The sequence below is a fragment of the Columba livia genome, chromosome 3, assembly GCF_036013475.1.
Source record: "Columba livia isolate bColLiv1 breed racing homer chromosome 3, bColLiv1.pat.W.v2, whole genome shotgun sequence".
In the NCBI taxonomy this organism is placed as follows: Eukaryota; Metazoa; Chordata; class Aves; order Columbiformes; family Columbidae; genus Columba; species Columba livia.
Window position 1 is genome coordinate 33056050 of NC_088604.1, and position 27169 is coordinate 33083218.

Sequence of the window (27169 nt, forward strand, 5' to 3'; positions counted from 1 at the left end):
ACAACAGCAAAGATTAGATTGGATATTTTTGTATTACTTTCAGCACTCTGTTGCCCAGAGGAAGTGCTGAAAACTTTATTCAGCAATTTTAAACTAAGACGAATAAAGTGTTAAGAGATTTAGTGTAGAGAACAATTTAACTTGGAGAGGAGGATGAAGTACATGACCTTCTCCATTTCAAATATCTACAATTTTTGACATAAGTATAATCAACACTGAGTGTTTAGCAGGATGTTAAAATAGAATTTTAAAAGATTCATTATAGCTTAGGGACACCTAAAAAGAAATGGAATCAGATATGAGTTTTGAAAAAACATACAAAAAGGAACATTCAGTTTGGAGCAAAAAAGAAAGTCAATATATCTTACAGAAAGTTTTAAGTTCCTTTTGGTGCCCTTAAAGGTATTTATGTCTGCTAAGAATCCAAATCCTTTCCAGTAAGTTTTGAGCATATAGTTAAAGGTGATTTCTCAAATGCTTGTTTGCTTATAATTCATTCCAGCTTAAAATAACTATTTTTGTGGTTTATGTGCAGATTTTATTTTGAAAAAATGTACCTATTGTATACCTAAAACGAATTCAGCTTGTGGCAGAAAGAAATAAATTTACACTTCAAGATAACATTTAGGTCTAGAAAACCATAGTTTGGAAAGTAAGTAGAAATGCTGAAAGATCTGTAGCTGCCAACAAGAAACACATTAAAACAAAACCTCGTAACATAAATTGTTCTAGAAGTGCTATGATGTGGTTCATTAATGAATATTAGAATGAAATATTAGGATTCCCAGTAAAGAAGACACACAGTAAAATATGAAGTCAGTCATAAGAGAAGTTATGTCATTACTTTAACAAAACCCTGGAATAAAGTCTGTCTGGTTAGACTACAGGTTCCCAAACAGCATCTTGAGTGTATCATAGTTAAAACTTCAGGCCCTGATGCTGCTTTCATCTTTAAGCATAGCAATGAAAGCAAAGTTCAGCAGGAAAAATAAAAATGCTATCTGTCAGCAGGTCCCTGAAATGCCATGACTTGTTTAGTGATGATTGTGTTAAATCTGAGGGTCAAAGATTACTTTAACTAAAGTTCTTGCTGCTATTTCAATATTCTGTTTGTGTGTGTGAGTATGCCCAGCTGTTTCCTTGAAGAAGCACTTGCATAGCTGAAGTAAATGGGTGAGCCAGCTCAATGGAACACGCTAGCAACTGTCCTTCTCTGTATATTTCTGTGTGTACAAGTGTAGCTTCTCACTGTCACGAATCAACATAAATGATCAAGGAATGAACTGTCTTGTATAAGGTACACTAAATCTAACCAAGTCCTTTCATGTTCCTAGTCTTCCCACTTTACTTGCAAATTGAAGTTGAATACAAGCTTAAAATGCATCTGTTTATCTTCCTGCAAGCTGTGATGTATTATTTTTACAAGCAAAATTAGTAGAAATAGTAGTATAACTACCTGTTGTGTAACTTCTTAATGCAATACAAAAGAATGAACTATGTAACTTGTAGGCAAGTGAATGTGACATAGAGACCACACAAGGTTTTACTAATAATTTTGGAAATTATGAAAGGTTACAATATGAGATGAGCTAGAATGTCACCAAATCAAATAGGTAATATAAACTGAGACTGGTCTGGATTATGAACTTTGAATATGTCTGCATGTAATTCCTCACAAGAAACACGTTCATTTAGGCTTAGCTTTTGAAAATGGAATTGAAAGGCTAAAACCTTGACTAGGAAAGACAATAACGCCAGACATTAATTTCTGCTTAGCACTGCAAGATTATGGATGAGGACCAATAACACAAGTTATGTCAACTGCTCGTGTTTTGATTAAATCAATGAAGAACAAAAGAACAAATGTGTCTGACTCTCTACTGAGTGATGCCTGTGAATTTGTTAACAAATAAAACCAAAACAAAAACAAAACCAAACCACACACACACAAAAATCCACAAACAAACAAACAACAACAATAACAAAAAAAACTCAACCCAACCCAACCCAACCCATCCCAACCAAACAAAAAAACCAACCAACCAACCAACCAAAAAGAAAAAACACCAAGAGGTAGGTAAAGCCAAACAAACAAGCACAGCAATATATGTGGTCTAGATTCCTGAACCACTGACCTCACTTCCTAACAATGACTATACCACCGTTCATGTTTCTGATAAAACTGCTGACTGTAGACAAGTCAGGTCTCACAGGCAGCATTTAGTTTAAATTCTATGTTTGTCTTCTGATGCACACTATCATGCACTTCGGAATCCTTTCCCAGATCAGGTTCTTGTTATGAATACGTCATGATCCTCTCTGAGCCATTCACTTTAATTTCCTTGGCACAGAAACTGAGGTGTGAAGAAGAAAGATGGAGCAGGGCCTTTCAGAGACCAGCTCTTTATTCTGTTGTAGAAGTAAGATGTGGTTAGGGCACATACTTGAACCCAGCCTTCCTGGGTGGGAAGCATTCTCGGGAATGCAGACATCTTACTTTGAAACAAAAGGAGAGAGTCTGATCATATTCTGGACTAGTAATCTTCTGTGCTGTTTGAACCCAGAAAATAGTCTGCTGTTAAAGACCCATAATCTCTAAAGGATTTAAACCTAGAAACAGCGACTATATTTTCAGGTGGAATTTTCTTTATTTCTAGAATCCATTGCTAGTTTTAAAGGGGAATTTGTAATGAAACCGAGGGCTCCTAATACAGGACAAACCTGCAGCTTCAGACTAAAAAGGTATTATTTTAAATCCCCAGAAATAGCCTCCGAAATTATTAATGCATGTTTCTGTTGAGCATGAATCTCCATTCACATAACTTAGGAGACTGGCTCGCTTAGTATGCTTGGCTTTACTGCTTGTTTCAACAAATTAATGAAAGGGCTGACTTCATGGCTGTGGTTCTTTTAATTTGGCCACGAGGGATGTGCTGAAGTTGCAATGCAAACTGCTTAAGAAAGACTACCATCTTATTAAAGCCAGTTCTGTAATCCCATGGGTCAGACAGAATAAAATAATCAATGAGGCTGTTCCTTGCTAAGCCTGCCTGCTGCCTTTGAGTTGGGAAGCAAGTTCAGCACTAAATTAAAAAAAAACCCCTTCTTGCTCCTTTTACTCTTCAGGACTGAAGGACTTTTTATTAGACTGTTCTTGCAATAAGAAGAAGTTAGGAACTGATCCAAAAATATTTAAGTATAGGCTTTATTTCTGAAACCTAAGTGTTGGTCCTGCCTTCCTCTTGAGGAGGATGGTGCCCACTGCTGACAGCTGCCATATGCATACCATGTTTATACAAGATCAACGAACCTTATTGTCACCAACATTTTCTTTGTTCTCACTGCTGGGCAGGACCTGTGAGATAGTGCAGCCAGTTAACTGAGAGGCAGAGGTCAGGAACTTTCCTGTTTACAGGTTCAGCAAAAACTGAGATCCTCCACAACATAGAGTATTAGTGAAAATTTAGAAGACCAGGGGATAAAAAACATCAGTTCATCCTCATCTGAATCCAAGGCATGAAGGGTTTACATAGCAACTGCGCTGTACTGATTAGTATTTCTGTAAAACTGTTAATGTATTACAGAAGTTTCTTGATCAACTCAGTAGAAGAGATGACAGTATCATAATCTGCCGGTGTAAGTGGATTTCCAAACGTTTTAATTATGAGTGATACCTTCCATCTCTTAGTTTTTGTCCGTTTGTGTTAGCAGTCTGACATGGACCAGATTATTGCAACACTCTGAAGCCCAAACAATTGAAACGTCAGAACAGAATAATTCTGTCAGCCAAGATCAAAACACCTCCTCCACGGCACAGACAGTACCTGCATTACCCAAGATCTATTTCCTTCACCTAGGTAATTCTTCCCTGTGAGAGCTGCAAAAGTTATCACAGCACATATCAAAGCAGGTTGTTGCAGGTGGCCCAGAGACTGTATCTGCACCAAAGCATGTCCCAACCTCTACATCAAAGCAGCACATTCCATGCCAGATGGGCTGGGAGCCCATGTTAAGCTCTCACATCAGTCTGGCTCCTGCACATCCCCCCCAGAAAACAGTCCAAGTCTAAAACGTTTGCCTCTGCCAGGCCTATCTACACATTAAAGCATACTGGTTGTCTATCGGTTTCATCATACAGTTGTGGAGGCCTTGGGGTACACCGAAATAAAATCACTGCTGGAGTGAGACTGGGATAGTCTCAGCACCACTACATACCAAGGTCAAAAAGCATATGAGAAGAGCTTGATGTTTTTTCTTCTTTTTCTTTTAGCTTTTAATCACGTGTTGGCTTCCCCTGATTCTCTTTTTTGCTTGCTTGCTGTTTCTCACAGTTTGGACAAAAGCAGGAGAAGGCATGACTCCCAGGATCAGAGGACAACCAGCAGACTGGAGGGTATACAGGAATGTGAAAACAGTGGCCAGGGGATGACAGCAAACCTATCCCACAGGGCAACCCCCTAATATGGTAAAATGTTTTGCTGGATGCAGTAGTGCCTTGTCAGAGTGTTTAAACAGTAGACAGCATTTACATCTAGTCTTGGCCTTTACCTTGCATACACAAATTTGACCAGAAAACTTAGCTCAAAAGTGGAATCCCCTTGAAGTCTGAAAGGGACTTGGGGTTTTGGAAAATCCTACGTGGAAGACTGGAATCCAGCTTTGAATTCCTGAATGTCCAGATTCTGGGAAGTAGTTGGATACAGAAATATTTTTTCAGCTCAAACAAAACACATAATAATTATGGATGCTCCACTCAGGCACATTTAGGTAGGAACCCATGGGGGACCCATGTTGGGGCAGTCTATTCCTGAAGGACTGCACTCCATGGAAGGGACCCATGCTGGAGCAGTTTGTGAAGAACTGTAGCCCATGGACTCATGTTGGAAAAGTTAATGGAGGACTTTTTCTCATGGGAAGGGACCCCACGCTGCAGCAGGGGAAGTGTGAGAAGTCCTTTCACTGAAGAGGAGGGAGCATCAGAGACAACTTGCAATGAACTGACCACAACCCCCATTCCCTGTCCCCCTGTGCTTCTGGGGGGTAAGAGGTAGAGAAAATCAGGAATAAAGTTAAACCCAGAAAGAAGGGAGGGGTGGGAAGAAGGTGTTTTAATATTTATTTTTTATTTTCTCATTATCCTACACTGATTTGATTTGTTATATATTAATTTAATTAAATTAATTAAATTAATTTTTCCCCAAGTCAAGGTTTTTTTTGCCTGTGAAGGTAACTACTGAGTGTTCTCTTCCTGTCCTTATCTTGACCTATGAGCCTTTCATTGTATTTTCTTTCCCCCATCCAGCTGATGAGGGGAATGACAGAGCAACTTTTGTGGGCACCTGGAACCCAGCCAGGGTCAACCCACTGCAGTCCTCCAGGAAGGAATTTTTTGGATCACAGCTAAATGAGAAGGTTTTAAAGAGGCCAAGAGGCCATTCTTTTTTATTCATGTGAATGCTCAGCAGTAGAAACATCCTTTCCCAAGCTAACTGACCTTCAAGTAAACTAAGAAAACAATGCAAGTAAAGGAAACAAAATCTTGTAGATATCTGAAATCTACAAAGATACACAGAGAGAAGTCTTTATTTTATTGTCAAAAACACACCCTTTAGCTGAGAAATGTCTATAAGCATCTGCGTTTATAAAGCATTTGAATCAAACTGAGCAAAAGTGCCTGTGAATTCTATATTTTTGAAAATGCTTTTGCTCAACACTGTAAAATGTGAGAGCGTTCTGTAGAAGTTCCTTTCCACTTGAAAAAGGCACCACAAGATGGCACCTTCTGAAGAGAATATCTAATATTAAAATGAAAAAAAAAATCAACATTTTGTAAAGGACTGTTATTGAACATATGGTGAATATGAACGAAAAAATGCCACAGGGACTAAGCAATAAGATGGGGAAGCATAATGTAATCTTTGGCATTTCTAAATATGCATTCATGACTGAAAACATTTATATATAATACATGTTTAGCTTTGTGACTAATTCAGTAACTATACAAGTGTATGCTACATACTTGTAATGAATGCCAGATCTTAAAGTACATTTTTCAGCCCTACATAGCAAATTTGGGTGTAAGCTACTGAGCTTTCAAATCTATAAAGAAGATAATGATATCTGCATAATACAAACATGTCCCTGTTTGTTTAATAGGTGTGTACACATACACAGGCACGTCGCAAGAAGAGCCAGAGGCCACAAACGCATTGCAGAGCAAGTTTTATTTTAGTTTCCTCTCTACTGGGGGATCTCCGAAGCCACACCTAAGCTCCCAGGCAGAGGTGACACCAGCGGGGACGCAGGCGCTGGTCAGTTCAGCCCTGCTGGAAGACCACTGGGCCTGCTGAGCTTGTCTGTATTTCAAGGCTTCAGGCAGGTGCAGCCTCCTGCTCTTTCTCACAACAAAGCAGGAATCTCAGACATAGTCATAAGGTGTCTAGAGTTTCTCACAGGCCTATGTTATCTAACACAGAGGTTCTACTCATCAAGCACACAAGGTCAGTAAAACAATTAGTGTGATGTATGTGCTTTTTCTACAGACAGATGCAAGTCACTTAAGCATATTTACCTTTAACTAATCTCCTCGCCAAATCTTCCGCTATATCTCCATACATTAGGAAATCAAAATTGTATTTTAGTAAATGGTTATGGATTTAAATACAAATTATGAAAATTCTGGATATATATTATAACGTATCTGGCAAGGATATGTAGATGAAAACCAAGGTTGTTCCTCGCTGCATCAACTTCTTCTCTCTCTAAATAACGCAGTTGTAGGTATGTGTGCAAGATCACATCTTGTATTTCGCATACACACAGGGCTAGTATGCACACAATCACTCTTCTTCTTGAAAGAGCATTTCTTTTTTCACCTCGTTTTCCTCTGAACAACTATTAATAGTGTTCCTGAATCCAGTTGTTCTAAAGATTCTATGACTTTTAGATGTGTTTAGAAGAAGTACAAGTAAACTAATCACCTTCCCTGGCAAAACATTTTATCAATGGAATTGTATTTGTTAAGTGTGCTTTAAAGCATTACCACTTAACTTCTCTAATCCTTTTACTAGGGCAACTCTGCCCTGTCCCCATCACAGGACAAAGGGGGTTTGGGTGGTGGGTGCCAGGGGAGGCAATGGCCAACACATTGGGAGGCAATGAGCAGCAGATGAGGAAGCCAGGGCTGCACAGGACTCATTTGCATAGGACCTTCAGCTGGGGTGCGAAGGATGGGATCTGTGCCCCCTGAATGCTGCTGGCAATGTGGTGCTCTGACCCCTCAGCACACTCCAGCAAACCCAGCTTTAATGGCCTGCTGATCTTGAGGCTTCTGAGATGGAGGGTTTGGAATTCAAAGCAAATTTGATTGTATACTGCCCTAGTTTCAATAACTGTCCAGGGGAGCAGGAATGGGTGAGAATCAAGAGTGGTCTGTGTAAGTGGATTTTCAGTCCAAAGGGAGATTTTCAAGAAACATAGCTATCAATAGACTGTTTCAGTAGTTTTGTTATGGATTCCTTTTTTGGCTCTGGAGCTCCCTGGGTTTTCTCACATTAATGAATAGGATAAATGGTTTCCTGTTGTCATTGGTGTCTCTTTCCATTGAGAAAATATTTTCCTGTGTTACTGATGGAGCAGAAGTTGGCATGGTTTTTCAGATGTTTACCAGTGTGGCTTTCAGCTTGTCTGAAGCCCAGAATGATGGCAATATATTTATCTCTTGAGAAGGAACTGTTTGTTCATTTAGCCTTCCTCTTTTTATTGTGTACTGCCATAGAAGTAAAATGAATGCTTCGCAGTAGTAGGTCTTAGATGACTGACCTCTAGAGATCTACTACGCAAGCCAATGAAATACACTTGAGTGCCTCAATGTGAACCATTTGAAAGACATTTTAAGCCAATATTATCATGCCATGGAATCAGAATAAGGCAGGGATGTGGTTGGAATTATGTTATTCTTTCCACTTACATGTGCAGAATTCTAGGTCAGAGCACTTCAGAACAATAACCTTTTATGAAATTTGTTATATTGAATTTTGACACTAGAGAACATCCTCTACCTAATGGTGAAAGGTTTGAAATATTTCAAAATCTAAAGCTGAAAATTACTTTCTTCAAATAATTTAATTTAATATCTCAGTTCTTAGCACATCCACTTACTATGGTGTCCTGTCATAAAATTCAATTGCTTCATATAACATTCTACTGGCAAATGACCTTTTCAAATATTATGAGATGAATAGAGCAATAACAATTCAACAAAAAAAGGGGTTTTCTGAAAATTATTTATTAAACCATGTTGCCACCTTTTGTAGAATGATAGCCTCGTTCCTATATACTGAGATGTTATACCCTGCAAGACCATACAGATAAATAAGAAATTGATATTGTATGTTTTTAAAGACATATTTTTAGATCAAAATGTCAAACACTAGATTTAAGTGATGGTCATTTGCCAAATGGTTGAAAATACACAGTTGGCAATGCTTCCTTATGATTAAAAACAGTCTTATTTGCAAGTATGGAATTTATGATTTCTGATAATGTGATAAGATAATGTATTTTCATTTGTGTCAAGCACAACAGGCAAAAAGTCTATATACCTGAATGATTAATGGAGGCAGAGAAAAACAAGGAAATAGATAAAGGCAGGAGCCACAAATTACAAAATAAAATGTGGAAGAAAGTATCTAGTATTATCTGAGGTTCCTATCAGTCACAGTGACCCCTTCACAAACTTCTAAATTATGTCAGCCTGTAAAAATGGGTTGCTTCGCTTTCTAGGTAAGTCAGTGATATGTGAGTTCACTGAACACAATGCCTTTATAATAGCCATTAATCTTCATGGAAAAAACCACTCTATGTTCTCTGGAATGCAATGCATCCATTCTCCTCTGAAATCTCATCTTTGTTCCTGGTAATTACCATCTGTTTCTAATTTCTGACATTCTGTGTCGGTGGCAAAGACTATTCAAGCTTCTGTACACAATATGAGTTCAGATAGTTAATATATTTTTATATAGTAAGGCCATATTTCTAAAAGGAATAAAAAAAAAAATAGCTTGTAAAGCAGAATATAATGTACTTCTGCTGATGCCAGTTTAAATAAAAGTAGGAACCGGAGAGCATTTGCAGATCTTGCTGTGAGCAGCCATACATTCTGCTTGCATGTATGTCAAGATTTCAAAAAGCCCTTACAGAATAAGACTTTGTCATAAGAAAAAAAGAAAACAAAATACATCTTTCAACACATTTTTCCAACATAGGCAATTAGTTTATGTAAATAGCATCCTTACAAGAAAAGGTTGGACACTCATTGAGAAAACTCCAAGATTAGCACTTGTTTTTTAAACAAATTGGGCAGTCTCGGAATCTCTATTTTAACATGAATCACATGGCTAAGTGATCACACTGTAGCAGTTTTAAGGCAGAGGCTGCTTTCTCCCCTGATTTTGATTTAAACTCTTGCAAAGCTTGCAAACTTGCAAAGATTTTTCAAAAGGATAGAACAGCTTGACCAGCAGATGGCTTCTATCCCAGGGTCCCTTGGTCTGCTTGAAAGTTTTCTTGGCTTGTTTGTTTTAACCCCAAATGGCAAAGAAAATCTACATCATATGTGCTTCTCACCCACCAGCCATCAACTTAAAATTAACAACTTCTCTACTGACTGATGTATTGGGTCGAGCTTTGAGGAAAACATAACTCCCCCCACGCCACGCCAAGGAGGTGCTTGAATCACTGCAGATTCCATGAGAGTTTCTAATAGTTAAGAAAACATTTCAATAATATGAACACTGTGGTTTGGGGGGGGTAGGTGAAACGGTTTCTCCCTTGAAAACAGATGGCCAATTCTTCCAAAAAGAAAAAAAAAAACCAACCCATTATCCTCTATCCAATGAGCCAAGACCCTGCATCACTCTGCCATGGCAGGTAATTTTGGGGCCTGATCCAAAACTCGCTGAAGTATATGGAAATGATCCAATGGTGAGTTTCCCATTGGCTCAGTTGAGCCTGTGTAGTCCAGGTATCTCATGACATTTACAATCTTTACATTAAACACACACAAAAAAAATAAAAAAGAAAAAGGAAGGGGGTAAAAAAAACCAACACACAGGGCAATGTCATAGCCTCCAGTTCACAAGATTTTACTTGTTCTTACAGGTATATTGCTTTTATGCAGACATAGGTTGCCGCAGCTGCCCCATTTTGACGTGCTAATGGACCTTGGCTCTGCCCTGAATGCACCTCTGCCTCCCATGAAGAAAAAGGCTCCAGGGCCTTCTGCAGGATCCTTTCCTCTGGCAGCACTGTCTAGTGTTCAGGAGCGCTGAAATATTGCTTTTTGGTTCAAGGCAACGATGAGTAGGATGGATAATATGCCTGGGTAGGGAGACAACAGGTATTTGCCAGCCCACATATTACACTTATTTGTCCCAGCTTGATGATGAGATTATTTTCTTAAAATGATGCCAAAGTATCAGTTTATCTTGGATTTTCTTTGAATTGGGATATGTATGATATACCTTTAGAGAAATACAACTAGATAAAAGACCTGTTTTGTACTTTTAATTACTGACCATGAATACATCAAGAGATTAAATAACATGGAAAGGAAAGGGATATCTAAGTTAAAGAACAATGTTGGCACAAGAACTATCATGTGTAAACCAGCCAGGAACTTGGTCTGGAAACCATAATAATTCAAATAATCAAAGCAATGCTATTTTGTAATTACTTTTCTGAGGCTGTAGTATGGACTAGAAATCTACCCAATTTTAAGATAAATTTATGAACATGACTAGATGAAGTGCTTTCTGAAGTAGCAGGGGACTTGAATCAATGACATAAGAAGTACTTTCCAGTTCTGGATCATAACACCATAAATTAAACTAATGCTGCTCTACCTTTCTCCTTCAAGTAGCAGCATGGAGCAAGAAATTACTTTCATGTTTCTATAGTCGATTCTGTGTTATCCAATACGTTATGAGATTGAGTTGTCCTGGATAATGGTAGTGGAACATGCTGGCCAGGCCAGATGAAGGCTGAATCTGGAAGAAGCTTTTAAACTGAGCTTCATGCATCCATATCCCAAGCAAATAAATTCTAAGACACCAGAGCTGAGTCCTGAAGCACTTGGCTGCCAGTGTTGGGCTCCTGAATATTCCGTGTTGCAGGGAAACTTAAGGTGGACAAAACAGTTTTTATAGGTGTGGAACCATTACCCAATTTAGTGCACTACCATGCTTGAAAATGCTGCGGAGCTTGGTGCAGATACCTAGGCAGTTTTGCCAAACTGAGCTTCTTAGCTCTGGCTGGTCACACTCGGCCCTACTAATTCAATAAACAGTCTAGCCATGCCTGTGTGTCCCTCCTGCTCTGCATTGCAGGAATTACTTTTGGTCTGAAGCTGAGACAAAACTGACCTAGCTGGTTGCAGCTACCTGGCTGTAATAAGCCCTCTCAAAACACAGGCTGGTGCAAAAACGGAGCTGGATTCTTTGTAGAATTTTCCAGTATCTAGTGGGTAGTGTTGGGAATAGATTGTTTCATTGCCTGCAGATGATGCAATTATTACAGTTGTGATACATTGATGATACAAGATGCATACATATATTACACACAACACTGCACACAAAATTTTAAAGCTGATAGACATTCAACTCCCAAGAAAGACTTTAAATTTGCCTCCTACTGGTCCTTGTTAGTGACAAAGTCTTTGTTTCTCTGCTCAACTTTTTTAATTTTTATCTTCTTCCACCCTTAATCATCTTGCCTTATTCAGTACACATGGTGGAAGAGGTGCAAAGATGGGCGATGTACAACCAACATGGACAAACGCAGAATGATTTTTTACATTCTCTCTCCTGGTGAAATGAAAATGAAAGGTTTGTTGGTTTGTTTAAGTTCTTTCCAATGGAGAGGCTACTTCCCTAAGAAATTTGAAGTTCTTGTGGAAAGAAGGTAGAGGTTTTTCCCTTGATTTTTGTTTTATTTATCTTCTTCATTATTTTTCTCTGTTTTTCAGCAACAGCTGAATTATTTAGTCTGATATTTTCAAAAACTATTCAATCAAAGGAGGACACCTATCACAGAGAATTTCGCATGTATGGTTTACATAAATCTCTAACTACCAGAAGGTGGAATATGCCAGATAATCTGACAGTCATCCCATACCATTCTTCCCCTACCTGTTCTCTCAGTTTACTTCCAGTTAGTCTTTCTCAAAACTTCAAGAGAATTTTTTTCTCTTGCAAATAGCTTTTACTGTTTTTAAAGGTCTTCTCTATAAAGCAGAAAGAAAACTTAATTTAAAAAATATTTCCCTGGAACTAACTTCTTCTTTCCCATAGCCAGTTTCTCTTCATGGAAGCCTTGGGAGCCCTGGCCCTAGGATCAGAAGATAGATGCTGGAAACCCAGGAATTCCCACCCCTTCCATACAGAAGAATTGCTTGTGAAATGTGAATCCTGGAAATTCAGAGTTCCTGAACATGTTCTGACAAAAGAAATAGTTTTACTGGCAGAAATCCTAGCTGGCCTATTTTTACTGGCAATTCAAGGCACTGGTCTGAACTGTCCAAGACAGCAGGTGACTGGAGATATCTCTCCGGTCAAGACCCACAAAACTGGCTACTCATGAGATTCAAATTGAATAGTAGGTCTGTATTTCTCTCCTTGGGAAAGCAGATGTTTAAAGGTAGTCCACTGGAAATGCTAGGCAAAGACATGGACATCCATTTCTGAAAACATGAATGCTAAACTGGGCAAACAGCATATCAGTCCTAGGTCACAGACCTAATTTCTCTCTGACTCTCAAGAGATTCAGCCTCAGATCTCCTACTTCCCAGAGGAGTACCCCTAGGCTATACTCATGATTGCAGAGCAGGTGCAGCCTCCAGTGACTGACATGAAAGGAATAAACAGCCAGGTGAACAAGGAATGGTGTTGTCCTGCACAAGAAATGGAAGGAGAATGGTGGCTGTAACTCCCCATTGCTACTGCCCAGTATGTCCCTCCTGTCACCCCACCATTTGATGCAGTTCTTTCCAGCTGGGGCAGGTCAGAACACCCCAAATGTGTCTCCAAGGCTGACTAATGTCTGATACAATCTAACAGCCAGACCTGTTCTCACACAGGTCAGCTTTAGCTAAATGGAATCCCAAAAGCAGATTTCAGCGCTACAGTGGGAAAAGAATTGCAAAAGATGTCTTCATTTTTTCATCTGGTTAGGTTGTGAATGCTACATCTGTGAAGTGAAATGACTAGATCAAAGTTCTAATCAAGGCAGCCTTCTCGGTTAGCTAAATAACAGGTAGTGAAGCCAAAAGTCTCTAAACAAACTTGACAGATTTTTATACATTTCCACAAAGAAGAATTTTAACATATGTGTCTAACTGGCTTCATCTTTGGTAGCTAATGAAAAATGATAGGTGGATGCTTAACAGTTGGTGCCAGAATCAACATTCTTTCTTTTCCTAGAAGCTGAAGATTTAAAGATTTTTCCCATTAGAAGGATTTATGCAAGAATTTATGGACCCTGAAAAAGTTGGCTTAATCTTTAGTATTTGTCCATCTTTTGGAACTTTTATTTTTAACTAACTTTTCGTTTTTTAAATGTAAAAATAGTAAGCACTTCTTCATGAAGTCCATGAGACCCTTTAGTAAGCCTGCTCATTATATCGTCTTTCTACTTAACACTTCTTGCAGACTTTTTATAGTGCTTGTCACTGGAAAAGCTGCATACAGTAGTAATAACACTTTGATCAGTAATGAAAACTAATTATACTAAATCCACACATTCAGAGCTCTAGACATTGCTATTTAAATTAGCTTCCTTTCTCTGGCAGTTATTTCTGCTTTCCCTCACCTTAACAACAATGACCTGGAGAGCATGTGTCTTGATCTATTCTGGTGTAAATTATATCAGAATTATGTTTGATCTATTTATTTATAAAATGATTAAGTCTTCTTATCTCTACTGAAACATTTGCAGGGGAGATAAACTCTGTAAATATCTTACAAATGTGGTTCCACAATGGCACTGCTTTGTCATGCAAAGATTAATTATGGTCAGAAGTTTATTCACAACTAGTACCAGTAATAAAAAGAGTTGAAGATAGATTAGGAAAAAAAAAAAAAATATGAATACTCATCCAACTAGGATGTTGTCAAATCAGCTGGCCCTGCTATAATTCACCTGAGGACACTTACAAAACTGGCTGAAATAATTTCCAAGCTACTAGGGAATGTCTTTGAGAACACACAAGGGAATGGTGAAGTCCTGAGAGCCTGGAAAATGGCAAATACAGAGCCTATCTTTAGAAATGGGAAAGAGTCAGAGACTTGCAGAGGAATCATCTTAACTTCAGTTCTTGGAAAAGTACTGGAACAATAATCAACTAAACTATTTGTAAGCACTTGGAAGATAAAAGCGAGGTAAGTAAGAGCCAACACGGATTTGTTGAGAATAAACCTCTCCAAAGTAGCCTCACTTCTGCTTATGATGGAGTAGGAGGTCTTGTGGACAGAAGAGAATCAGTAGATACTAGATATCTCTTGACTTTAGTCTGAATGATGACAATTTCTCACATAACATTCTCATAGGCAATTTTAAAAAATACGGTCTTAGTAAACTATAGTAAGTTTAGTGCAAGACTAAAGCATAATGGTAAGTAGGGTTTGTCTTAGAGGCAGTGTAGGTATTTGGATAGAGAGTAATGTTACTATTTTATGGATAACACCAGGTTAGGATGACCCTCAAGCACACCAGCAGGCAGTAGTACATTCCTCACAAACTGGAAACATAGTCCAAACAATACATAGGCCAGTAAACACTCTCGGGCATATAGCTCAGTTTGTGTAAATAATCTGATGAACAGGTTGGATTGAAAGTCTTCAGGAAAAACTCAGACCATTAAAATACATCACAAACTTTGCAAGAAGCAACAGTGACATGTGGCTGGAGAAAGAGGCAAATATCATTCTGAAATGTATAAACAGAAATTTAATCAATAAAGTATGTCTATTCAATATGATAATACCACAGCAGGAGCACAATTTTATGTTTTTGAGGTCTTTATTCAAGGGATATATATACCATTTGGAAAAAGTACAAAGAAGAAAAATGATCACAGGTCTAGAAAGTATGATATATGGAAAAAAATATGCCAAAGGAATTTGGAGTGTTTAGACTGGAGAGGGGGTGGCTGGAGGGGAGTGATAACACTCTTTAAATATGTAAAAGGTAATAAATAGAACAAACTGTTCTGTCTTTAGCAGGCTGAGATTGTAGGCACTATAGCTCAGACCCAAGTGAGGAAACTCTGTCAGTGAGCAGAGTGAGGACTGGAACAGGCTGTCTGAGGACATTATGCCACTCTGCCACTGGATATTTTGAAGACCAGCATTAGACAATCATATGCCAAGAATGGTTTGGCTATAGCCAGTTTTCTTGTCTAGAAGGGTTTGGTGACACCACGAGTTTTCTTCTACTCTGTTTTTTATGTGCTACAATAAATATAATCTAACAATAAAACACTGTGTTTTGGCCCTTTAAATTCAATATGTAGACATTTCTTATAAAACAGGAGATTTTTATAGTATCGTGTTGCTAAAGGGACCAAGTTTCAGGCAAGGAACATGGGATAGTCCAAAACATCCAAAATGTCTTCAATACCTGCTGTGTTACATTTACAAAGAAAACAAAATGTTCCCAAACTAAAGAGTACAGCACATAGTTTGGTTAGTTCATTTGGATGTGACTTTCAATAAGTTACGTACCACATACTTAGTGGTAATTTCTTATAAACTTCTGGGATTTTATTAACTGTCAACGATAATTGGACTATGTTGTTGAGGTAATACTCTTTAGCAAGGATGCAACACCCCAAGACCATAAACTACCATAAATGGTGAGAAACAGTATTAATGGGAAGTGTCTGACTCAATTTTTCAGTCAATATTTTAAATACATATTTATAGTTACCTCAGTACACAACTGTTAATGATTATTACATTTTTATTGCATTTTTAGGGTTTTACTGAAGACTAGAATCATAGAATTGTAGAATCATTTTGGTTAGAAAAGATCATCAAGATCATTGAGTCAACAGTTAACCTAACATTGTCATTATATTATACCATGTCCCTAAGAACCTCATCTATCCATCTTTTAAACACCTCCAGGGATAAAACCAGTTCTCACTAAAATGATTAAGTAATTAGAACATCTTTCATATGAGGAAAGGCTGAGAGAGCTGACACTGTTCAGCCTGGAGAAGAGATGGTTAAGGGGCATGTCTTATTGATGTGTAGGAATAGCTGAAGAGAGGGTGTACAGAAGAGGGAGCCAGGCTCTTTTCAGTGGTAGCCAGTGGCAGGACAAGAGGCAGTTGGCACAAATGAAACACAAAAGGTTCCTTCTGAACATCAGGAAAAACATTTTTTTGATGGTGACTGGCCAGGCACAGGATGCCTAGATAGGCTGTGGGGTCTTCATTGTTAAGAGATATTCAAAACCTCACTGGACATGGTCTTGAGTAAGTTGCTCTAATTGCCTCTTCTCTGAGCAGGGTGGCTGAGTATCCAGCCTTCTTAGGAGAAGGATTCATTAGCTTCAAGTTCCAGTTAATTACAAGCAGCTTTCTCATTTACATGTGAGCATAGCAAAATTTGAAAAAAAATATATATACTTGATTATATTATATTTGCCTTTGCTTTCTTTTTCCTCTTAGAAATAAGGCATACACTGCCATCATAGTTCAAAGAGGTGACATGAGACTGTAAGTTCAGAGCTCTTTTAAGAGTATGTGTAGCATTAGACACAATCACTCAGCTCTGAAGAGACTTATTTCTGATCTCTAGGATTGTGTCAACTAATTTGTGGCAAATATGTTAAAATCTTAGAATCTATGAAGTATCACTTCATAACAGGGTGATACTGAATTTTACCTGTGTGCATATAAGAACATTCCCTTTGGATGCCTCCATGGAAATTCGTTATCCTGAAAATTCCTTTATTTTTGTATACAAGTGAAATTATTACTCCACAACTCAAATACTCCATGGTACCCATACACGGTAGGAAATGAAGTTTATTTTTTCATGGCATATGAAATTTTCCTTCTCTGTCTATTTAAAAAGCTGGTATCTTATCCAGAACAGAGTAACCATTTAGAGATTTCCTGTAACACTAGTATTAGATTTTATCAACATATAGTAAGTCAAGTTTATATAAGAAGATCCTTTAAAAGGTTCATGAAGACAGTGTGGTATCTGCCACACGTGAGCAACTCTAAATCCAGACTGAGCAGCTTTCTAGAAGGGGTTGCAGATATGATGAAGCAAGCTGTAGGAGCATAAATTAGCAATTTAATGTACTGTAGAGGTTGTGTTTTACCCCCATTTGCCTTTGGGCTCAATCTCAAGAATGAAACGTTTTTTCTCCTGGCAAAGGGCATACAACAGTTTGCCATCCAGATCATCCCAATTGCAATGCAAACACAAGATCCTCCAGCAGTTAGCTCTATACATATGTGGTACAGAACCAATACCACTATCTGGCAATAATTTCATTACCAGAAAACGTATTTATTAGCATATGGTCCAAGAACCACGACAGACAACAGTAAATCAAATCCTCTTCATTTTCCCTTTGTGCTTTAGAAGCACCCAGTAAGTAAAATGCTATAATGTATTTGGTCCTGGAATAAAGACCAGCTGGATTCACTGTGTGCTGGGCTCTTTGATAGTCTTCAGAGACATATTTCCTAAAGGAGAAGGGGTATGACATTTTGCTGTTTTCTTTGAAAAATAATATCTTTGCGATGATCCAGAAAGCTATGCAATATCTTCAAATTATTTCTCATGGAGCCTCGCAGTAATTTCTGTACATCAGCAGCAGTATATTGTGTTATGTCATCAGTAAATCATTGTTCTACTACTTGTTGTGTTCAGTTTGGTAAATACGACTCACTGAGTCACCAATGACAACTCAGGATTTACAACAGTACATTTTCTGTGCCATCACAGAAGTGTTATTTTAATCTCATATGTGATCGCAAATAGCTTTCTTTGTGTCACCTCATTACTTCCCCATCATCTGCAAATCAGATTTTCTGGAGGCTTTCAAGTCCAACTTCTAGAGAGATAATATCTGATTATTAGTTTGAAAGTTTTTGTTTCCTTTCTGGAATTTGAAGTCATCCCTCCACGAGCAAAGTCAACAAAGCCCTTTCCACTGATCTTTCTTGTGTGTCATCAGCAAGCGATTTTAAAAACCTGTTTGTAACTAGATTATGCAGAATAGGTGTTTCTATGCACTTTTCTTTTTGCTTCTCCATGGTGTTACAGAATATTGCTTCTCTTACTTAGTCTGCCTGGAATGACTCTTTAGACAACACAGTTACTGAAGATATGTGTGACTGGAATATGGAAAAGCATGTAAACTTTTCCAGGAATCTCTACTTTGAGTACTGCTATTTGAAGTACTGCTATTCATGTTAGTCTCTGTCATTTACTCAGATGAACACATTCTTTGTTGATTTACATTATGCTATTCACCAAGTATGTAAGTTTAATTCTTGCTACAACAATACTTTCCTTTTTTATTTCCTTGCCATAGTTTGAGAACTCTTTAATACGCTTATCCTGCTGATCCAGAGCCATAGTCCAAGTTGTGCCATCATTTCCATCTGCTAGCACGTCTGTTATTTTCCTGTGGAACACTTCTCATTCATCTGACACACCACAAGAAACTTTGTTGTTATCCAATAATATATCACATTTACTCATTAGTGATGTGAAAATATGTAAACATAAAAATATGAATTGCAGTCTTTCCAAGAGAAGAAGGGTCAGATTCTGACACCAGCTGAACAGAAGATAATGAGCTGAAATACATAATAAAGCATAACATTCTCCCTAGCAGGTGGAAAAAAATCATAAAGCTATATGAGTCCCTGGTTGATAAACTCAAGTACAAACTCCTCCCTGCCCCTTAGGAGCATTATGATACCTGGTATGTGGCAAAGGCATACCACAACTTCCGCACAAATACAGCTATCCCTCAGGAAGGGCTGAAAGAGTCTCACAATAAATTTGATGCATATTTAAAAAGAGAGTAGTCAGCAAGTGCAGAGGACACAGCAGACGTATTTATTGAAGAAAGAGTGAAAGCAATTGATAAAAAAATCTCCTTGAGATGGAATGGACTAAGACTATATGTGGCACTAACACGAGGAAGACTTACTGTTTGGTCAGGATATGCAAGAGTTAGGCTACTTAACCTTGGTATCAAAATCAGAATCTAAATCTATACCTCTTTTATTCAAAATCTTGTCCATAGGTTGCAAAAGCTATGTGTATATTGTTTGTTTTCTTGAAGATTCTACTGTGTTCAGTATTAAAACCGGGTCCTCATCTATGGAAGCTCCTTTAAAATGTATGACCACAGTCTCATTAAATTGCATCAAGTGAGAATCTGGCCAATAACATTTAAGCAGAATAAAGTGGTTATCACGTTTTTCACACACACATGCCTGACAGTACATAACATTTTTTTTCTTCTTCTTTTTTCTTTTTCTTTTTTCAAGACATAAAGAGAATCAGAACAACTTTTAGCTTTTACAGTTCTTTCTCTTGATTAACTAGCACTATTTGTCATTATGTGACACTGAATTTACGGCTTGACTGGTGAGCTTGTCAGTGACTGGCACCTTCTTTAATGCACTAGACAACGATACCTATCCTCACCAGCACTGTTGCCATGCAGGTGCACTGGTAGGACTTCTGGGGACGTTTTCTGTATTGATATGCTGAATCACCTCTACTGCTTTGCCAGTGAACAGTAGGAGGAGTTACTCTGTTTTGGAAATTCCAGGAAAATGCTGGAGATGTAGTATTTGACTAACTTAATACAGTAAAGTGAGGCAGTATGACCAGTCTTTCCAAAACAGCAGCACTCAGCTTGGCCTTTTAGTCTAATCAGAGGGATATTTGATTGAACGATTATTTTTTTTTCTGCAAAAGCAAGGTTGACAAGTAGCATTAAAGTAAGAGTGCAGGTTGCTTCCACCATGAAGACATAACCAAGAGAATAGAAATCTGTAAAATTTTTGCAGACACTTACATATTTTTTTTTCTTTTAAATATCCAAACTCTTGACAAACTGCATTACAACCTAGAAAACACATCATGCCCATGTTTAAGCTGTCCTGAATCCCTTTGGACTGCAGTAGCGATGTATATTTGCAAGTAGTATAGCCAGAAGTTTCCTTTCCACCACTGCCTACCATCGGGATGTCACTTTGATAGCAGTTTGTTAGGCTGAGGCTATCAAAATCACATCACTGAAGTTTGTGGTGGTGGTTTTCTCTCCCTAGTCTTTGAAGCCGAGATACAGATAGATAGCTGGCTAGATGCACACACATAGCACAAGCCAAAAAATAGTAAAAATGCAATTTCCATAGTCTGAAGTCATTCTACAGTCATCCAGGGAATGAGAAGATAAACTCCAGCCAGTAATAACTAATTGGCCTTAATTCATTAACCACTTCATAGAATAATGCACACACAATTGCTGTAGTTGCTTTTCTCTGTCTCCTAGATACAGAAATCCAGACAGCCACAAAATCAGTGAAATGCTTAAGAATGTGTCCATTTGCATCACTCCTGTCCACCTAAGCCTGAAAGGATGGTCTTGTACCTGGCCCATGAGTATCAGAAAAAGAATTTAAGCAAAGGACATGCTTGGCAATGATTTAAAATGGACAGAATTTTAGGAAATAGCATGTCTGGTTAAGTGGGATATTTTCAAGAAGGAATCCACAGATGCCAATTTTGCTGCTGACCTGCTGGGTAGTTTTCAGGAGGTCCTTTCAGTTCGCTGTGATATATTTGCACCATCTGTACATAGGGATTAAAATGTCTTCCAGAGTGCTTTAAGATTGATGAGAGCTGTAAAGATGATTTTCACAGTACTTACTCATAAAAGATACATTGCACGCAAAGAAAGATACCTCAAGTCTTCAGTGATGCCACGTTAGTCTATTCCAGGCACAGCTTGTTCCATGGGTTCATAAAAAATAAAATCTACCACACAACTGAATGTATCGACCCTGTGAAAATACGTACTTTTAATTTTTTTCTTATGGTGTCATTGCTTGAGATGTCTTTAGTAAAGTTATAAAAATATATTTACAGCCTCCTATATTTTTTCTCAACAAAATCTTCCAGCTAGGGCTAATAGCAGTGTTTATAGTAGACTCTTCATTTCAAATTATGACCAGAACACATTATTCATATATCATCAAAAGATAGATGCACACAACTTAGCAGGTGAACATGTTTTAATAACATACAGTACATACCATGAGATTTTAAAGCTTACTTTGCAGGTACTTGGTGGGTATCAACTTGTAAGCTACAACATTGCACGCTTAAGAAATACTTTGATGCTGTTCCTTTAGCAGAAAGAAACTTTGTTGAAGAGTTACACACACACAAATTGTTAATATCACAATGATGGTCCAAAGGCAATAAGGGACTTAAACGGGGTACTGAGGTCCAGCCACAGACTTATGCTAAGCACTAAGAGAATCTCTCATCCATTAATGTCAGCCAGTGTGCTCACAGACTACATCATTGGACAGAAGAACAGATGCAGTTTTCCTGTTTATACACAGCTGCATCCAGCCTCACTGGATAACTGTGCTGATTTATCAAGGGTAGCTCTTCCTTATTAATTTAGTGCTAGGTTATATTATTCTAGCCAGTTTGCTTTTTCAGTTCTCCCAGTGTACTGATGCAGAAGTGACACAATGTTCTGAAAATACCTCAGCAGAAGCTGGGTAACTGAACTGAACTGAACATCCTGTAGAGTGATGAAAACAAGAAGCATTTAGGAGTTCCCTGGGTAAATGAATTATTATAAAGTGGCTATTCATTGTAAGAGAAGACTAAACTCAATGACCTAGCAAGCCCCATCCTGTTCAAGTTTACTGTGAGACAAGAATAAAGGCCAAAAATTTTATGAAATAGGTAAAATGAGTGTATATCTTAAAATAGTTTTCAAAATTCACATAATATGTCTCAAGAATGGCATTTCACATATTCTTATTCCATCATTAATTCCAAACAAAATGAATATTTATGACATTTAAGCCTTGCCAATTACAGTTCATGCATGAAACCATGGCCTATTTTTCTGTGATTTCAACAGTGGTAGGGTTTCACCCCATATTGTTGGCATGCTGTAACTCAGTCCAAGGTATGTCACAGAGCTGTCATAAAAAAAAAAAAAAAAAAAAAAAAAAAAAAAAAAAAAGGAGTTTTCTGCATTAAAACTGTTTCTATTTTCTCAGTTTTCCCATGTTAAGTAAAGTATTTCTGTCGGTATTTGCTGAACTACACATAAAACTGATTAACAGAAAGAATGGTTATTTCAAAAATCTAGCTCTAATCGGAAGATATCACTTCATATTATTTGGCTGACATTTCAGCAGCAAATATAGTGAAGTTTCTGTAATGGAGAAAACATGTCAAATGTGTGCTTTGTAGACTTGTCAACAAAAATTATTTTATGAATTGTATCATGATCAGACAATAATACCACATTTGGGCATAATGCTCCCAAGTGTCCAGTTTCTCAGTCTCTCATGTAAGATCTCCAGACCTTCAGGATGCCATGAAAAACTTGAGAACAGTTAAAACTAGAGGAAAAATACTCAAACTGAAGGCATTTTCCAGGAATGCAAGACCATATGTAGGACACTGGCATGAAGCAAGAAAGCTTTTAGCAGGAAGAGGTGATATGGATCTAAATAACGGCATGCAGAGACACCAGCTTGGGTGTCTGAAGTCATAAAACTGTGTTAGATGGCACTGAATAAAACCTACTCTGGCTGAGCAGGCGGAGCACAGCACTCCACCAGCACAGCCTGGCTGCTTTGACACGCTGAATCACTGCTAGTTTACAGTCCATGAAGCCACAGGTGAAGACTGGATGACCTAGTTCAATCCAGGGTCAGCTACAGCATCTTGCACAGGGTTGTATCCAACTGGATTTTGAACATCTTCAAGGTCTGAGACTCCACAACCTCTCTAGGCAACCTGTTCCAGTGCTCAGACACCTTCACATTCAAAAAACCCACATTTTTCTACACCTAAGCAGAATTTCCTGTACTTCAAATAGTTCCCAAAGCCTCTTCTCCTGTCACTGGAAATCCCAGAGAAGACCCTGGCTTCACCTTCTTTACTGCTCCCCACCATCACAGTCATAAGGCCCACCCCAAGTCTTCTCTTCTCCAGGCTGAACAGCCACAGCTCTATCTGCCTCTTGTCCTATGTCATATCTCTGCATTGTGCTTCCTGGCATAGCTGTGCCCTGAAGGGGATTTTTTTTTAATTGCATCTTACAAGTATCTTAATTTTGCAGCCACATATGTCCTGATCGCTGGGATCCGTGTACAAGAATGTTGTAAATCCATTTTCTTAAAATATCAGGAGAACATTACGTGAAGAGGAAGTAAAAGTTCAGGGCTCCCATATCTAACAGACCAATCCCAGGCCCATTCTGGAAGTTAGTGATTTCCTCAGAAATGTATGCCTGAAGCTGAGGATAAGGTTTCATCCTGTGCACATCTGTAGACTCCTTAGTCCCATATGTAAGCAAGACTTTTTTTTTTCCTTAACTGATGTCCTGAAAACTCCTTTTCTCTCAGCCTTCTTCTTTCATTCTCTGGACTATGGGCTCTTTCTTCAAGCCACATCTGGCTGTGTCTTCTGGACAGAGTTCAGAAACTGGGAAAAGAACCAGCTATGCTGGTGAGTTAAATCTTTATTGTTCTCTCTCTTGGTTTCAAGTCCGTGTTACAGGGGCCTTGAAATACATTATAAGCATATGTACTGTATGTGAATGAATGAGGCTGGACGGGCAGTTATCCAACAATGACTGTGCCTAAATGCAATTCTGACCCTAACCACTTCACTGCAATGCTGTAACAGAACGGCATCCTGTTGGCACTGCGCCATGACTTAAAAAAAATATGAATCTGGTTTCAAGTCTTTGGAGATTTACAGTTCCTACCAACTTTTAGTCGCTAGATGTCAGGGCTTTTCCTGGCAGTACCCATCCTAACCAAAATATTATGCTTCTGAAGTTCAGCATGCTGGCAAATGTTATCAATGAAAAGATAAGTAATTATTTTGGTTATTTGAATCTGTGGAAAAGGTAAGAATCTTCACAGAAAAGTTCACTTTCAAATCACAGTGCTTAATGAACTGACCAATGAAAATCATTGAAAATATTGACCTCTTTGCAGCAGCATGTCTCAGTAACTGTAGTGGCTCCAGTACTTATCTAAAGAATGTACCCTGAGGCAAGCATCCTTGACCCCGGAGTTTGCCTGTTTTCTGAGGCCTTCACTCTGTAGCACTGAATTCCTGCTAAATTTAGTCTACAGCTGGGTCCTCACTGACTCGTGAGGTGTGTAGTCTGGTACAATGAGGCCAGTAAAGCTAGTGAAAAACAGAGTGAGGGCCATTCTCTGGTCATAACACCAATAGCCCAAACTGTCTCCTGTCCCCACATTGGACCTCTCTTCCTCTCCCAAACCAGGCAGTTGCTATCCAAAGCCCACACTGGGAATGGAGCCTGACAGGGGCTACACCTCTAACTGTGCCCAGCAGTGTCTGGGAAAAGGACAGTAGCACAGACCAGTCGGCATATGGGCCATCATGCTGTAGGGCCAGCCAGGTGCCAGATACGAGTCTGTGCTTTGAGTTTATCCAATTAACTACTAACAGGGGCTGTGACATGCCTGGTGTAACAGTCTGTCTATAACAGTCTGGTGGATAATGTGATGGATCTGTCATGCTGACCTTGCAAATCTCTTGCCCACTAACACACAGCCCTTCCAGGGATTGCAGAAGGGTCTGGAATTGCCTTTCAAGCTGTGAATCATGTAGCTGGTCATTGTCCTGGTCTCATCACTGATAGCCTGGGTTTCTGCCTCCGTTCTAGATCAAGCGTGCACACAGCTTGTTCTCTGGCACCCCAGGCACTCTGCCATCCCTCAGTAACCATGTTTTCTTCTGGGTCTGCTGTCACTGAGCAGGACTGAACTGTTCTTTGAAAAATATGCTATTTGAATATTAAGGTCAGAGAGCTCTCTGTCTGTATGTCAGTAACCTCTAATTCTACTTTGGAAAGTTGATCCTTTTTTCCTTTGATTGCCACTATCATTTTATTACCATTTACACTTGGATTTTTGCTTAAATCACAGTCATAACCTATGTATTGCTTAAATGATTATTAAACTTCATAGCAGTAGTACAGGTTGGTTTCCATACCTATCCAGGATTACAATCCCTTCCCCAAGACACATCACTAACATGCAGATATTTGAGTATGATTTGTACATTTGTTAAGAAGAGATTGGAGCAAAACTCCAATTGAATTTCACACAGGCTGCTAAACAAGTGACACATTTCCCACTTGATCATGACTGAAACAAATCTGCTGAGGTGTAGAAGCTTTGAAAAGCTGGTGCCATTCCCAGGAGTTATTAATGGTACAAACACTTCTAGGCTTAATATTCTTGCATATTTTTATACATAAACACACATATACACATATAGCTATCTATATGGACACAACTTGTATACATCAACATTAGTATGTTTTAATTGCTCTTGCTTTTAATAATTTGAAAACTGACTCTTTTCCTGACATAATATGACATAAATATAAACAGCCAAAGAAGAGATGAAGATACTATAGATAGAAGTATTGTGGATTTTAAATACACAAACCAGAGACTTTATAATAGGCAGATATGTTTTAAAAAGCCTCTGAAATTTGGGACTGGAAAGGCAACCATCAGGCCTTATGGGACTGTCATCACTATGCATAGGCTTCCCTTGCCTCTCTAGCACATGTGGTCCTAATTGCTGTGTTGGCAAGACCGTGAAGTTGGATTCTTCATGAACTGGCTGTAACATTGGCAGACATTTACTCATCCACTGCTAACAGTTTTTAATGGAAAATCTGTATCCATTCATGCTAGAAAAATGCTTATGCTAAAACAGAGGAAAATTAAGGAGAGAAAACCAGATATCAGTAGCTTTTCCAGCTGCCAATAGTAGATATTCTACTACTTCATTAACATTTATTTTATGAAATTTGAGGACAGAAGAGTGAGTGTGCTCAAACATTAAAAAAATATTTTGCAGCATTGCACATAATTTTTACCATATTTCTGATTCTACATATGCTACAACTTGAAGAGTATACAGCATGTGATTATAAATTCAAAGTTGTTTATACCTGACTTGAACCTACGAGCAGCATACACTGGAAGTAACTTTACTTTTGCAGAATGGCAACTGCCACAGAGGGTGACTAAGGCACATATTCTTAGAGACGTATAAGCACTTCACTCACAGTTGTTGTGTATAACGTGCAGCTTTTTGACCAATGGAATATTCAGTATCAGAGTCCCCACTTACTTTGTAACCAGGAGTTTTCCTGTACTTCACAGTTCTGAACACTCTCACTGATTACATCTCCTCAGCTTAGACAGATGTTTCTGCAGCCACAAGAAGACAGGAAACAAGAAGTCGGTAATCTTCCAAGGCTGTCACTCAATGTGAGAGATCACATTCCAATCTCTGATACGTTCACTTGGAGTAGAAGCTTATATCTTGTAGCAGTAGTAGAAGCTGAGTCTACAGCTGAACATAACAGTAAGTAAGACTGCTATAGAGTAAGAGTAACTAAGACTGGTACAGAAAACTCTGTGTTGGTGAGGGGAAACACAAGTAGTGTGTGTTAAAAAGGGCAGATTGAGCTGAAAAGAATTTATGGCTGGATGTCCTCAAGGATCAGTCTTCAGGACAACATTATTTCACATTTTCAGTATTGAACTTGGCACAAGTAGTAAAAATGGTCTAACAAAACTTGTTGGTGATATAAGCATAGTCAAATACTGACAGATACGTATATCAAAAATATAAAAAATCGAATTACTTGAAAATTAGAGTAATAGAAATGGGATTAAATTTGACAGTAGAGAATCGGGATATACACTTATAGACCTGAAGCAGAAGGGTTTTCTCACCTTTCCAGTGGCTCATCCATCAATAAGGATAAAAAGAAGAGAGAACCAGGG

The 27169-nt window shown here is 38.4% G+C and overlaps 1 long non-coding RNA gene across 1 annotated transcript in view; it reads right to left on the bottom strand.

Annotated features, from left to right (window-relative positions):
- Nucleotides 1–27169, bottom strand: part of LOC135578998 (uncharacterized) — a 90740-nt gene continuing 63571 nt past the window's right edge. The window contains exon 4 of the long non-coding RNA XR_010471204.1: nt 1–27169. This exon is cut by the window's right edge and continues 8631 nt beyond it. This is a non-coding gene — a long non-coding RNA (uncharacterized LOC135578998).